The sequence below is a fragment of the Acinonyx jubatus genome, chromosome D2 (assembly GCF_027475565.1).
Source record: "Acinonyx jubatus isolate Ajub_Pintada_27869175 chromosome D2, VMU_Ajub_asm_v1.0, whole genome shotgun sequence".
Taxonomy (NCBI): Eukaryota; Metazoa; Chordata; class Mammalia; order Carnivora; family Felidae; genus Acinonyx; species Acinonyx jubatus.
In genome coordinates, this window is record NC_069393.1 from 34,099,290 (window position 1) to 34,112,125 (window position 12,836).

Here is a 12,836-nt window from a genome sequence, read left to right on the forward strand (position 1 = left end):
GTAGGATACATGCAAAGAGACCAAAAATTGGACACATCATAAACAAACTGTTGAAATGTAAAGATAAAAAGAAAATCTGGGGGGCACCTGGGTGGCTCAGTTGGTTAAGCAACCGACTTCAGCTCAGGTCATGATCTCATGGTTTGTGAGTTTGAGCCCCACATCAGGCTCTGCGCTGACAGCTCAGAGCCTGGATCCTGCTTCAGATTCTGTGTCTCCCTCTCTCTCTGCCCTTCCCTCATTCACACTCTGTCTTTCTGTGTCTCTCAAATATGAATAAACATTCAAAAAAAAAAAGAATCTGGAAAACAGCAAGACAGAAGCAACACATCACATACAAGAGACCCTCAATAAAATTAACAGCTGACTTTTTATCAAAAATCATGGAGGCCAAAAGGCAGGAGGATGGCATATTCATAGTCCTGGGGTGGGGGTGGGGGGAAGGGGACCTGTCAACTAAGAATTCTATATCCAGTAAAACTACTCTTCAAAAACGGAGAACTCAAAATATATTTGTATGCCAATATTCATAGCAGCATTATTCACAATAGACAAAATATGGAAACAACTTAACTGTTCATTGACAGGTGAATGGATAAACAAAATGCGTTGTATACATGCAAAGGAACATTATTCAGCCTTGGAAAGGAATGCAATTCTGACACATGCTACATGGATGAAAAGTAAAGACGTTATGCTAAGTAAAATAAACTAGACACAAAAGAACAAATTGTATGATTTCACTTATATGAGGCACCTAAAATTGGGCAAATTCATAGAGACATAAGGTTGAATGGTAGTGCTTACCAGGTGCTCACTAGAAGGATATGGGGAGTTGGTATTTAATAGGTACAGAGTTTTAATTGGGGAAGATGAAAAAATTTTGGAGATAGATGGTGGTGATGGTTGCACAACAATTTGAATGTTCTTACTGCCATAAACTTGTACACGCAAAAACAGTTAAAATGTACTTTTATGTTCTGTACATTTTACCACAATAAGAAAAAATACAATATTAGATAAGAATAGCAAAAGAAAAGGAGAAATTAAGAGATTCCCAGGTAAACAAAAACTGAGAGAATTTGTCAATAGCAAACCTATACTACAAGAAGTATAAAGGGAGTTCTTCAAGCTAAAATGAAAGAACATTAGGCAGTAACTCAAATCCATATGAAGAAATAAAGAACATTGGAAGAGCTAACTAAATAGGTAAATACAAACTATAGTACAAAAGAAAGGGTAAAGGAATTGAACTATTTTTGTCTATTTTTTGTGAACTAAGTTTTGTCTATTTTTTGAAATGTCTTTTATAATTTTTTTAATGTTTATTTTTGAGGGAGAGAGACAAAGCATGAGCAGGAGAGAGGTGGAAAGAGACAAACACAGAATCTGAAGCAGGCTCCAGGCTCCAGGCTCCGAGCTGTCAGCACAGAAACTGACCTGGGGCTCGATCTCACAAACCATGAGATCATGACCTGAGCCAAAGTCAGACACTTAACTGACTGAACCACCCAGGTGCCCCAAAAGTTTTGTATATTTTTGAAATTAAGTTGACATCACTCCTAACTGTATTTTTTAAAGTTAATTAATTAATTTGTTTGTTTGTTTGTTTGTTTTAAGTAATCTTGATACCCAGTGTGGGACTCAAACTCACCACCCTGAGATCAAGAGTCATATGCTATACTGACTGAGCTAGGAAGGCACCCCACCAAACTGGATTGTTTTAAGATGTGAATTGCAATCCCCAGGGGACCACAATGACTTATACATAAGACAATAACTCAAAGCATAGTAAAAGAAGAAATGACAATGAAATTAGAATGCTACACTAGAAAACATCTACTTAAAAGAAAGTGGCAATGGAGGAATACAGAAATAAAAAAGACTTAAGACACAGAGCAAACAAATAGCAAAATGACAGATGTAAATCCTATGTTATCAGTAATTAAATTAAATGTAAATAGATTGAACACTCCAAAAATTTTGGAAAAGATAAAAAATAATCCAATTATATTTTGTCTACAAGAAACACTTTTTTTTAATTAAAAAAATATTTTTTAATTTAAGTAATGTCTACATTCAACATGGGGCTCAAACTCGGCCCTGAGATTGAGTCACATGCTGTTAGGGGCGCCTGGGTGGCTCAGTCAGTTAAGCTTTCAACTCTTGGTTTCGGCTCAGGTCATGATCTCATGGTTCGTGAGTCCAAGCCCCTCATCAAGCTCTGTGCTGACAGCTTGAAGTCTGGAGCCTTGAAGCCTCTGTGTCTCCCTTTCTCTCTGTCCTTTCTCTGCTCATGCTGTCTCTCTCTCAAAAATAAACATTAAAAAAAAAAAAAAAGAGTCACATGTTGTTCCAACTGAGCCAGCTAGTTGCCCTTATAACGGACATATTTGAGATTCAAAGACACAGATTGGCTTAAAGAAAAGATATGAAAAAATATATACCATGCAAACAGTAACTGAAAGAGAGGTGGAATGTCTATAGAAGTATCAGACAAAATGTACTTTGAAATAAAAATAGCTACTACAAAGATGATGATATAATTATAGAATGGCCAATGTATTAAGAAGACAAAACAATTATAAACAAGTATCTATGAAGAGATAGATATAGATGACATAGATAATAGGAATAGATATATAACAAAGCCTCAAAATATATGAAGCAAAGACAGTCAGAATTGAAGGGAGAAACAGACAATTCACTAACAATAGTTGAAGACTTAATATCCTATTTCAATAATGGGTGGCATAACAAGATGGAAGATCAACAAGGAAAAAGAAAAATTGAACAGCACTATAAACTAACAGACATCTATAGAATACACTAACAACAGCAGAATATACTTTTGTCTCAAGTGCACAGGGAATATTTTCCAGAGTAGACCATATGTCAGGCCATACAACTTTTTCAATAAATTTAAAAGGATTGAAGTCATACAAAAATGCCTCTGATCACAGTGAAAATAAAGTACAAATCTATAACAGAAGGCAATTTGGGAAATTCACAAATATGTTGAAATTATACAATATACCCTTAAACAATGAGTGGGTCAAAGAAGTCACAGGGGAAATTACAAAATACTTTGAAATGAATGAAAATGAAAACCCAACATACCAAATATTTTGGAATGCAATGAAAGCAATGCTTAGGAGGAAATGTATGGCTTTAAGTATCTATATTAAAAAAAGAAAGATCTCAACTTAATAACTTAAACTTTCATCTTAAGAAATGAGAAAAAGAAGAACAAACTAAACTCTAAGCAAACAGAAGAAAAGAAATAATAAAATTCAGAGCAGAAGTAAGTGAAATAGGGAATAGAAAGACAAATAGAGAATATTAACAACCCAAAAGTTGGTTCTTTGAAAAGATCAACAAAAATTGACAAAATTATAATGAAATTAGCTACACTGAGAGTGGGAAAAAAACAATATTCAAATTATTAAAGCCAAGAATGAATTGCTAGTTGTACCCCCCAAAAAAGTATTCTATGAACAGTTGTATGCTTACAAATCTGACAAACTAGGTGAAATCAACCAATTCATAGGAAGAATAAACTACTGAAACTGATGTAAGAATAAATAGAAAATCTGAATAAATCTGTAATAAGTAAAGATACAAAATTAGTCATCAAAAAGTTTCCAACAAAGAAAAGCCCAGGACCAGATTGCTTCACTGGTAAATTCTACCATATCTTTAAGTAATTAACACCAATCCTTCACAAAGTCTTCCAAGAAATAGAAGAGGAGAGATTACTTCCTAACTCATTCTATAAGATCGCTATTACCCCCAGACTAAAACCAACATAAAGAAAACTATAGACCAAAATCCCATAAGAATATAGATACAAAATCCTCAACAACACACTGGAAAACTAAATTTAGTGACATATCAGGATTATCCTCCAAACCAAGTAGGAATTATCCCAGGAATCCAAGGTTGGTTTAACATACAAAACTCAAAGTAACTCACAATATTTATAGAATAAAAGACCAAAAACAAATGATGGTCTCAGTAGATGCAGAAAAGTTTTGACAACATCCACCATTCTTTCATGATACAAACACTCACCAAACTGGGAACTTCTCACTCTGATGAAAGGCATCTATGAGAAACTCACAGCTAACATAATACTTAATGGTGAAAGATTGAAAGCTTTCCCTCTTATACTAGGAACAAGACAAAGATGTCCATTCTTGCCACTTGTATTCAGCATTGTAATGGAGGTTTTAGCCAAGGCAATTAGGCAAGAAAGAAAATAAAAGGTATCCAGATTTGGAAAAAAAGAAATAAAACTATCTCTTTCATAGATGATATAATCTTGTATATAGAAAATCCTATGCAATCCACAAAAAAATTATTATTATTGATAAACAAGCTCAGAAAGGTTGCAGGATATAAGATCAATATACCAGAATCGATTATATTTCTATACACTGGCATTGACCAACCCAAAAATGAAATTAAGGAAACGAATTTGCAACTTAAAATCTTATTCAAAAAAACAAAATACTTAGGATTAAATTTAACAAAGAAGTACAGCATGGTACATTGAAACTATAAAATATTGTTAATTTAATAATAAAAAATAACCTAGTTAAAATGAGCAAAGGTCTGAATAGATATTTCTCCAAAAAAAAGATACACAAATGGATGATTAAGCACATATAAAGATGCTTAACATCATTAGCTACCATGGAAATGTGAATCAAAACTACAATGAGATATCACTTCACAGCCAGTATAATGGCTATAATAAAACAAATGAACAAACAAACAAAAACAGATACTAACAAATGTTGGCGAGAATGTGGAGAAGTTAGAACTCTTGTACATTGTTGATGGGAAATGTAAATGATACAGCCACTTTACAAAACAGTCTGGCAGATCACCCAAAGGTTAATCATAGAGCTACCATAAGATACAGATATTCCTAGGAAGAAAGCAAGAAAAATGGGAATATATGTTCACACAAAAAAACTTGCACAGAAACTTTATAAAGTATTCTTCATCATAGCTAAAAGCCAGTTTATGTATTTAGTGTAGAAAAATAGTGCTCTTTATGTGAATGTTTCATTACCATTGCCTATAGCATGAGTCTGTAAGCCCCACAAATGCAAGTACCAAGTCTGATTTTGTTCATCATTGTATGTCATCCATGTAGCAGAGGGCTCAATTCAAGAGAGGCAGTCTTATAAATAGTTGTTGAATTAGTGAATGAATAACTTGCAAAGAGGGGTTCCTGGCTGGCTCAGGGTATAGAGTGTAGTGATTCTTGACCTCAGGGGTCATGAGTTCAAGCCCCATGCTGTGTGTGGAGCCTACTTAAAAAAAGTCAGTGAGAGAAAGACAAATACCATATGATTTCACTCATATGTAGAATTTATGAAACAAAGCAGATGAACATAGGGGAAGGGGAAAACAAAAGAGAGAAGGAAGCAAACCATAAGAGACTCTTAACTATAGAGAACAAACTGAGGGTTGGTGAAGGGGAGGTGGGCAGGGGATGGGCTAAATGAGTGATGTGTATTAAGGAGGGCCTCAACACAGGGCTTGATCTCATGAACCATGATATCATGTCCTGAGCTGAAATCAGCAGTCCAACACTTAACTGACCGAACTACCGGGGAGCCCTTGTATCTGGCTTTTTTGGGTCAACATTTACCTATGGTGCTGTATGTAGTTGTAATTAATCTTCATTGTTGTATAGTACTCCAGTAGGAATACACTGCAGTTTATGTATCTGTTCTCTTGATGGACATTTGGGTTGTTTCCAGTTTGCAGCTATTATGAATAATGCTGCTATGAATATTGTTGTCTTTTGCGGTCTTGGATATGTATTTCTGTTCATTATATCCTTGAGAGTGAAATTGCTGCATCATAGGACATGATCTGTTCAGTTTTAATGACACTGACAGACAGTTTTCCAGTGGGTATGCAAGTGCCAATCACTCCACGTTGCCAGCAGTCAGTAGCCTTTAATGGCTCAATATTTCATAGCTGATAGCTTCCTTTCAGAATAGGATGGTCTTAGCTAAAGGAGCTTCAATGATTTCCTGGTGGGACAGCTTCTCTCCAAGCTCTTGTCCTTGTATAGATTAGTTGGGCTAACTTAACTTTTTAAAAATTCATTTATTATTTTTTCCTCTAATGTTATGGAATATTTCAAGGCTATACAAAGAAGAGAAAACACTAGGAACTATTTCCTCAGCTTTGCCCAGTCTCAAGATTTTGTCATATTTGTTTCAGATCAATTTTTTAAGATAAAACATTACAAATCAATTGCAATCCATGCCCCTCACTCTCAAAATGAGAGATGATCACAATCCTAAATTTATCATTCCCTTAAGCTTTTATACTTTTACTATAGGTACACATATATATGAATAGTATTGTTTTACATATCTTAAAACTTTATATAGTATTATATCATACCATAAATATCCTTTTGCATCATGATTTTATTGCTTAATATGATTTTGAAATTTAGCCATGTTCATTCATTCTTGGTGTTTGGACTATAGCAGTAAACAAAGCTGACAAAGATCTCTGCCCTCATGCAACTTACATTCTACCAAGGGAAGACTTAAAGTAAACATTAAATATCATATGTGAATTATATTTTATATTTGAAAGGAGATCATGCTAGAGAGAAAGGAAAAGCTGAACAGAGCAGGTGGGCTTCAGCACCCAAGGGAGAGGCATTTTTTTACTGTAATTTGTAATTGTAGGTTGTTAAGTTGAGTGGTTGGGGTGTTCCTCACATTAAAGGTGACATCTGAGCCAAGACTTGACAGCAGGAAGGAGGGAGCAATGGAACACATTCCAGGTAACGCCAGAAAAATGGGATAGCATGGAGGATGCCAATCGTGGAGAACCTTGTAGGCCATTGTGGGGATTTTCCTTTTCTTATGATGTGGGGAGGCACTGAAGTGTCTGGAGCAGAGGAGGGATGTGATCTGACTTACATTTTATTAATAATGTATTTTTTTAACATTTATTCATTTTTGAGATAAATAGCATGAGTGGGGGAAGGGCAGAGAGAGAGGAGACACAGAATCTGAAGCAGTCTCTGGGCTCTGAGCTGTCAGCACAGAGCTCGAACTCAGGGACCGTGAGATCATGACCTGAGCCAAAGTCAGAAGTTTAACCGACTGAGCCACCCGGTGCCCCATCTGACTTACATTTTAAAATGTTGACTCTGGGGCCCCTGGGTGGCTCAGTCGGTTAAGCGTCCGACTTCAGCTCAGGTCACGATCTCTCGGTCCGTGGGTTCGAGCCCCGCATCAGGCTCTGGGCTGATGGCTCGGAGCCTGGAGCCTGCTTCTGATTCTGTGTCTCCCTCTCTCTCTGCTCCTCCCGCATTCATGCTCTGTCTCTCTCTGTCTCAAAAATAAATAAAGGTTAAAAAAAAATTTTTTTTTAAATGTTGACTCATAGGGGCACCTGGGTGGTTAAATTAGCTCAGGTTACGATCTCAAGGTTTGTGGGTTTGAGACCTGAATCGGCTCTCTGCTGTATGCATGGAGCCTGCTTTGGACCCTCTGTCACCTCCTCTCCCTGTGCCTCCACCCCCGCCCCCCCCCCCCCCACGCGCATACGTTCATGCACGCTCACTCTCTCTCTCTCTCTCTCTCTCTCTCTCTCCCTCTCAAAAATAAATAAATAAAAATAAATAAAATGTTGACTAATATATTTGATATTTATTGTTACACCTGGTTCATCTTAATTTTTGCATGGTGTTCTACTGTAGGATATACTTATTTACTCACTCTCCTACTAGGTTAAATTGTCTCCATTTTTATTATACACAATGCTACAGTGGACATTTTTTTTTTAATTTGTCCCTTGGAACACATGTGGGAGAATTTTTCTAGAAGAAATTAGTAGATTGTGGGGTATTTGCCTCTTAAATGTTATTAGCTCTTGCCAAATTGCTCTGCCAATAGCATGTCCCACTTTACATGGGCATCAGAGTATGTGAAGTTTCATTTGCTGCCCAGCCTCCCCAGCCCTTAAAATATCTCTCTGTGGTTTTAATTTGCATTTCTCTATCCTCGGTAAAATTGAACACCTTTTCACACATTTATTTGTGGTTTGGGCTTTTCTTCTAATCACCTGATCATGTCCTTTGATCAATATTCTAAGAAGATATTTCTCCCTTTTTTAAAAAATTGATTTTTAAAAGATCAATATCTAGAATATATATATACTAGTATTGATCTTTTGTCAATGATACACAATCTGTTGTTGATTATATGTAATGTAAATATCTTCTCCCCTCTCTGTCATCACTTTTTTAAAGACATCTTTTGTTGTACAGAAGTTTTTAATTTGTATACAGTTGAATATTTGAATCCTTTTCTTTTAAGGTTTGTACTTTTTGCAACTATGCCAAAGTCATAATATTTTCTCCTATCTGTCCATCCCTTATATTTGTTAATACAATCAATCTGATTAGTATTAAGAGGGGAGGGGAAGACTGATCTGTCCCTTTAGAGGTGACTCTGTATCTTGCCTGGATTCTTTAATGCTGATTTCATGGTTTAACTCTCGGTGGGCAAAGCTTTACTAGGCTCCAGGGAAAGCTTTACTGAAATATCCAAATCCTAGGTGGATTTTTATTTAGTGGGCCGAAGGTGGGGGTCCTGGGGTCTGTGTTTTGATATGCAACCCAGGTGATTCTGATGCAAGAGGTCTCCTGTTAAGCCATTAGATAGTGTTTAATCACCCTTCCAGGTGTCTGGCAACTGGGGAATAAACCCACTTTTTCCTAGCTGATGATTTAGATTCTCTCTGCCTCTGGTTCCTCTTTGGTGAAAGTCCCTCCCTTAAGAATTCTTCCACGAATGATGAGCCCCATGATGAATCCCATGTGTCAAGGCTTAGTCTAGGCCTGGCTTGTAGAAAGGCTCAGTAAAAGGCGGATATTCATTAACCCGAAGGTCTCAAGCTCTGGGGTGAGCTGGCCCTGCCTCCCTCCTAAACTTATCTCCTACCATGCTCCCCATCTTGAGCAAGTCACTTAACCCCACAAAGTCTAGATTTCATCATCTGTGCACTGGTATTAATCTCTGCTTTAGAAGGTTATGGTAAGGATTAGAAATGGAATGTAAAGTGCCCAGGACAATGCCCAGCACGTGCTGTTCTTACAGAGTCTGTGCAAGCTGAACATTCGTGCTTTTAGTTCAGGGGAAGCTGAACTTGAAGTTCAGAAGCTGTTCTCATTGGCATGCCACAGACCCTGAGCGGTGCTGGGCCATCTCCTGTATCCCCTTCCAGTGCCTCTAACAATCCTGGACATACAGGCTTTCAGTAAAGCTTTGGTAAATGAATGTTTCTTTCCAGTGTAACACACAATTCTTACATTCTATCAATACCTCCAGAGAAGCCACAAAACTGGAAAAACATTTTTATTATTTTATTTAACAGGTGCTTATACAGAATTTATGCTAGGTTAGGCCCTATTCTAAGTGCTTTATATGAATTAACTTATTTAAACTTAAACTGATCTAAAGGGCAGTACTCTATGGAGTGTGTTGACTCCCCACCCCCGCAGTGTGCTGCATTCAGTGTGGTGGGGTCAGGCACCTGGAAAGAAGGTGACTCAATTGCTGGTCCTTCCCCAAGCTTTCTGCCTCTGATTGAGGTGCTTTAGTACAAGGGGAAAGAACCTTTTGAATTGAAAATCATATATCCTTGAGCAATATTAGTTGTAAATCAGATGTTATATTTTAAAATCTATCCTGCCACTTCACACCCTCTAGGATGGCTGCTATAAAAACAAACAAGCCAACAACATAGGAAGTGTGTCAGGCTTTGGAGAAATTAGAACCCTTGTGGTTCACTGTCAGTGAGAATGTAAAATAGTGCTGTTCCTATAGAAAACAGTATGGTGGTTCCTAAAAAAAAAAAAAAAAAAAAAAAAAGAATTCCCATATGATCCAGCAATTCCACCTCTGGGTATGTACCTGAAGACTTGAAAGCAGAGATTCAAAGAAATATTTGTACACCCATGTTCATGGAAGCATTATCACAACACCCAAAAGGTGGAAGCAAGCTAAGAAAATATGGTATATGCCTACAACAGAACGTTCATTCAGCCTGAAAAAGGGAAAGAATTCTGACTCGTGCTAAAACATGGATGAATCTAAAGGACCATATGCTAAGTGAAGACACAAAGACAAATACCATATAACTTATCTGAGGTACCTATCTTATCAGAGACAGAAATAGAATAGAGACAGAAAGTAGAATGGTGGTTGCCGGGGGCAGGAAGGACTGGAATAGGAAGTTATTATTGAACAGGTACAGAGTTTTAGTCTTGTGAAGAATGAATGTAAGGAATACCTAATGTATACTTAAAAATGGTTAGGATGGTAAATTTTATATGTATTTTACCACAACAACAATAATTTTTTCTAAAGAGAAAAACAAAACTAATTATGTGATGGTGGGAAAATGGATGGTAGTCTCTAGAAGAGCAGTGACTTGTCTATTCTATTCATCATTGTGGATACTCAAACAATGCCTGGGCTTCTTGTGGGCATTTAAAGACACTAGATGAACAGGGGAGCTTGGGTGGCTCAGTCAGCTGAGCATCTGACTTTGGCTTAGGTCAGGATCTCACAGTTCATGAGTTTGAGCCCGGCATCGGGCTCTGTGCTGACAGCTCAGAGCCTGGAGCCTGCTTCGGATTCTGTGTCTCCCTCTCTCTCTGCCCCTCCCCTGCTCATGCTCTGCTTCTCTCTCTCTCCCTCTCAAAAATAAACATTAAAAAATTAAAGAAAAAAGACACTAGATGAATAAATGAATATTAAAACACAAGACAACACACACACACACAACTCTCTGGCTAACTCCTATAGCCAAATAGGGAATCCTACAAAAAATGAAAAATGGTGCTGGGAGGAATATAGAGGAAAAAGTGGAATGAAGGTAGTGGTCAGTTGTTCAAGCTCCACTTAATCCAGGTAAGAGCCAGCTGAAAGGTAGCTGGAGATGCTGGGACGTTTTCCTGGGTGGGTGATGAGGGGAAAGTGGATGGAACGTGGCATTAAAAAAACTTATGTGTATCTGGGTTCGTTGATGGCCCCACCAGCCTCCCAGGTCCTTTGGAGTAGGACTGAGATGTTACTTGGGACTCCTCTCTCACCTTACTGTCCCCCAACAGTCACCATGACTTTTTTTTTAGGTTTTTTTTTTAAACTAATTTCTGCACCCAACATGGGCCTTGAACTCACAACCCCAAGTCATGGTCACATGCTCTTCTGACTTAGCCAGCCAGGAGCCATGGCTTTTCCATGTGACTCCATCCTACCTCTGACTGACCCTTCCTTTCCACCTTTTTGCCTATAGCAGACTGATTTATAGTCAGCCTCCTCACCCCTAATCCTTCTCTTCAACCTGAAGTAACTCTTCAAAGTAGCCTTTCTAAAAATCATTTTTCATACTTTTAAAAAGTCAGTAATAAACCTCATTCTCTACCTACTAAAATCTAAACTTAGATGTTTAAAGAACTCTGTAGAACTCTGCCTTTTTGCAGCTGACATATAGGCTGTGCTTGCTCTTCTCCCACCAGCCCCATGTTTTATTGTGTGTGAGCTTTTATTTATTTATTTTTTTACTTTTTATTATGAAATATTCCAACATATATAAAATTAGAGAATACAAGGAATGTCTATGTACCTACCCCTCCTATAGCTTTAGTAGTTGTCAACATATGCCAGTCTTGGTGCATCTGGAACCTCACCAATTCCCTGACCCCATGCACTACCATTTTTTTTTTCACTCATGGGTTTTTTTCCCCCTGGTTTTCAAATAATATTTCTTTTCTTTCTTTCTTTCTTTCTTTCTTTCTTTCTTTCTTTCTTGTGATCTCTATCCCCATTGTGGGGCTTTAGCTCACGACCCCGAGATCAAGAGTTGCATGCTTTAGTGACTGAGCCAGATAGGCGCCCCTCAAATAATATTTCTTTTTTTTCAAGTTTTTTTTAATGTTTATTTATTTTTGAGAGAGAGACACACACACAGTACAAGCTGGGGAGGGGCAGAGAGAGAGGGAGGCACAGAATCCAAAGCAGGCTCCAGGCTCAGCACAGAGCCTGACGTGGGGCTCAAACTCACTGAATACAAGATCATGATCTGAGCCAGAGTCGGACACCCAACTGACTGAGCCACCCAAGCACCCTTCAAATAATGTTTCTTATAAAAGTTTTAAACATCACAAATGTGCAGAACAAAGACTGTGAAAGCCTCCCATAATCCCACATTCCTGAGATAATCATTGTTTGTAATTTAATGTAGGTTTTCCAGATTTTTTTGCTATGCATATATTAAAATATAAACTAATGAATATTCTCACAATATTAATAACCATATCTAATCTGTTTTGCAAATTGTTTTTTCCATTTAACAATATATATTGGACATATTCCATACATATTAGATCATGCAGATCTACCTCATTCTTTCAAAGCCAATTGACAACCAATTGTATCATCCTATATGGTGTGCCATAGTCTGTTTAATCAGCCCTTATTGGTGAACAGTTGAGTGAGCAGTTTCCATCTTTTCATTATTACAAAAAAGTTACAGAAAGCATGTTTTTTTCTGCACTTGTGCAAGTATTTTTTATAGGAAAGAGACCCAGTGTGGAATTGCTTGGTCCACAGGTAAAGACATCTTAAATCTATTTATTTATTTTTTTAATGTTTACTTACTTATTTTGAGAGAGAGAGAGTGAGAGAGAGAGAGGGCATGCAGAGAGAAAATCCCAAGCAGGCTCTGTGCTGTCAACACAGAGCCCAATGCAGAGCTCAATCTCATGACTG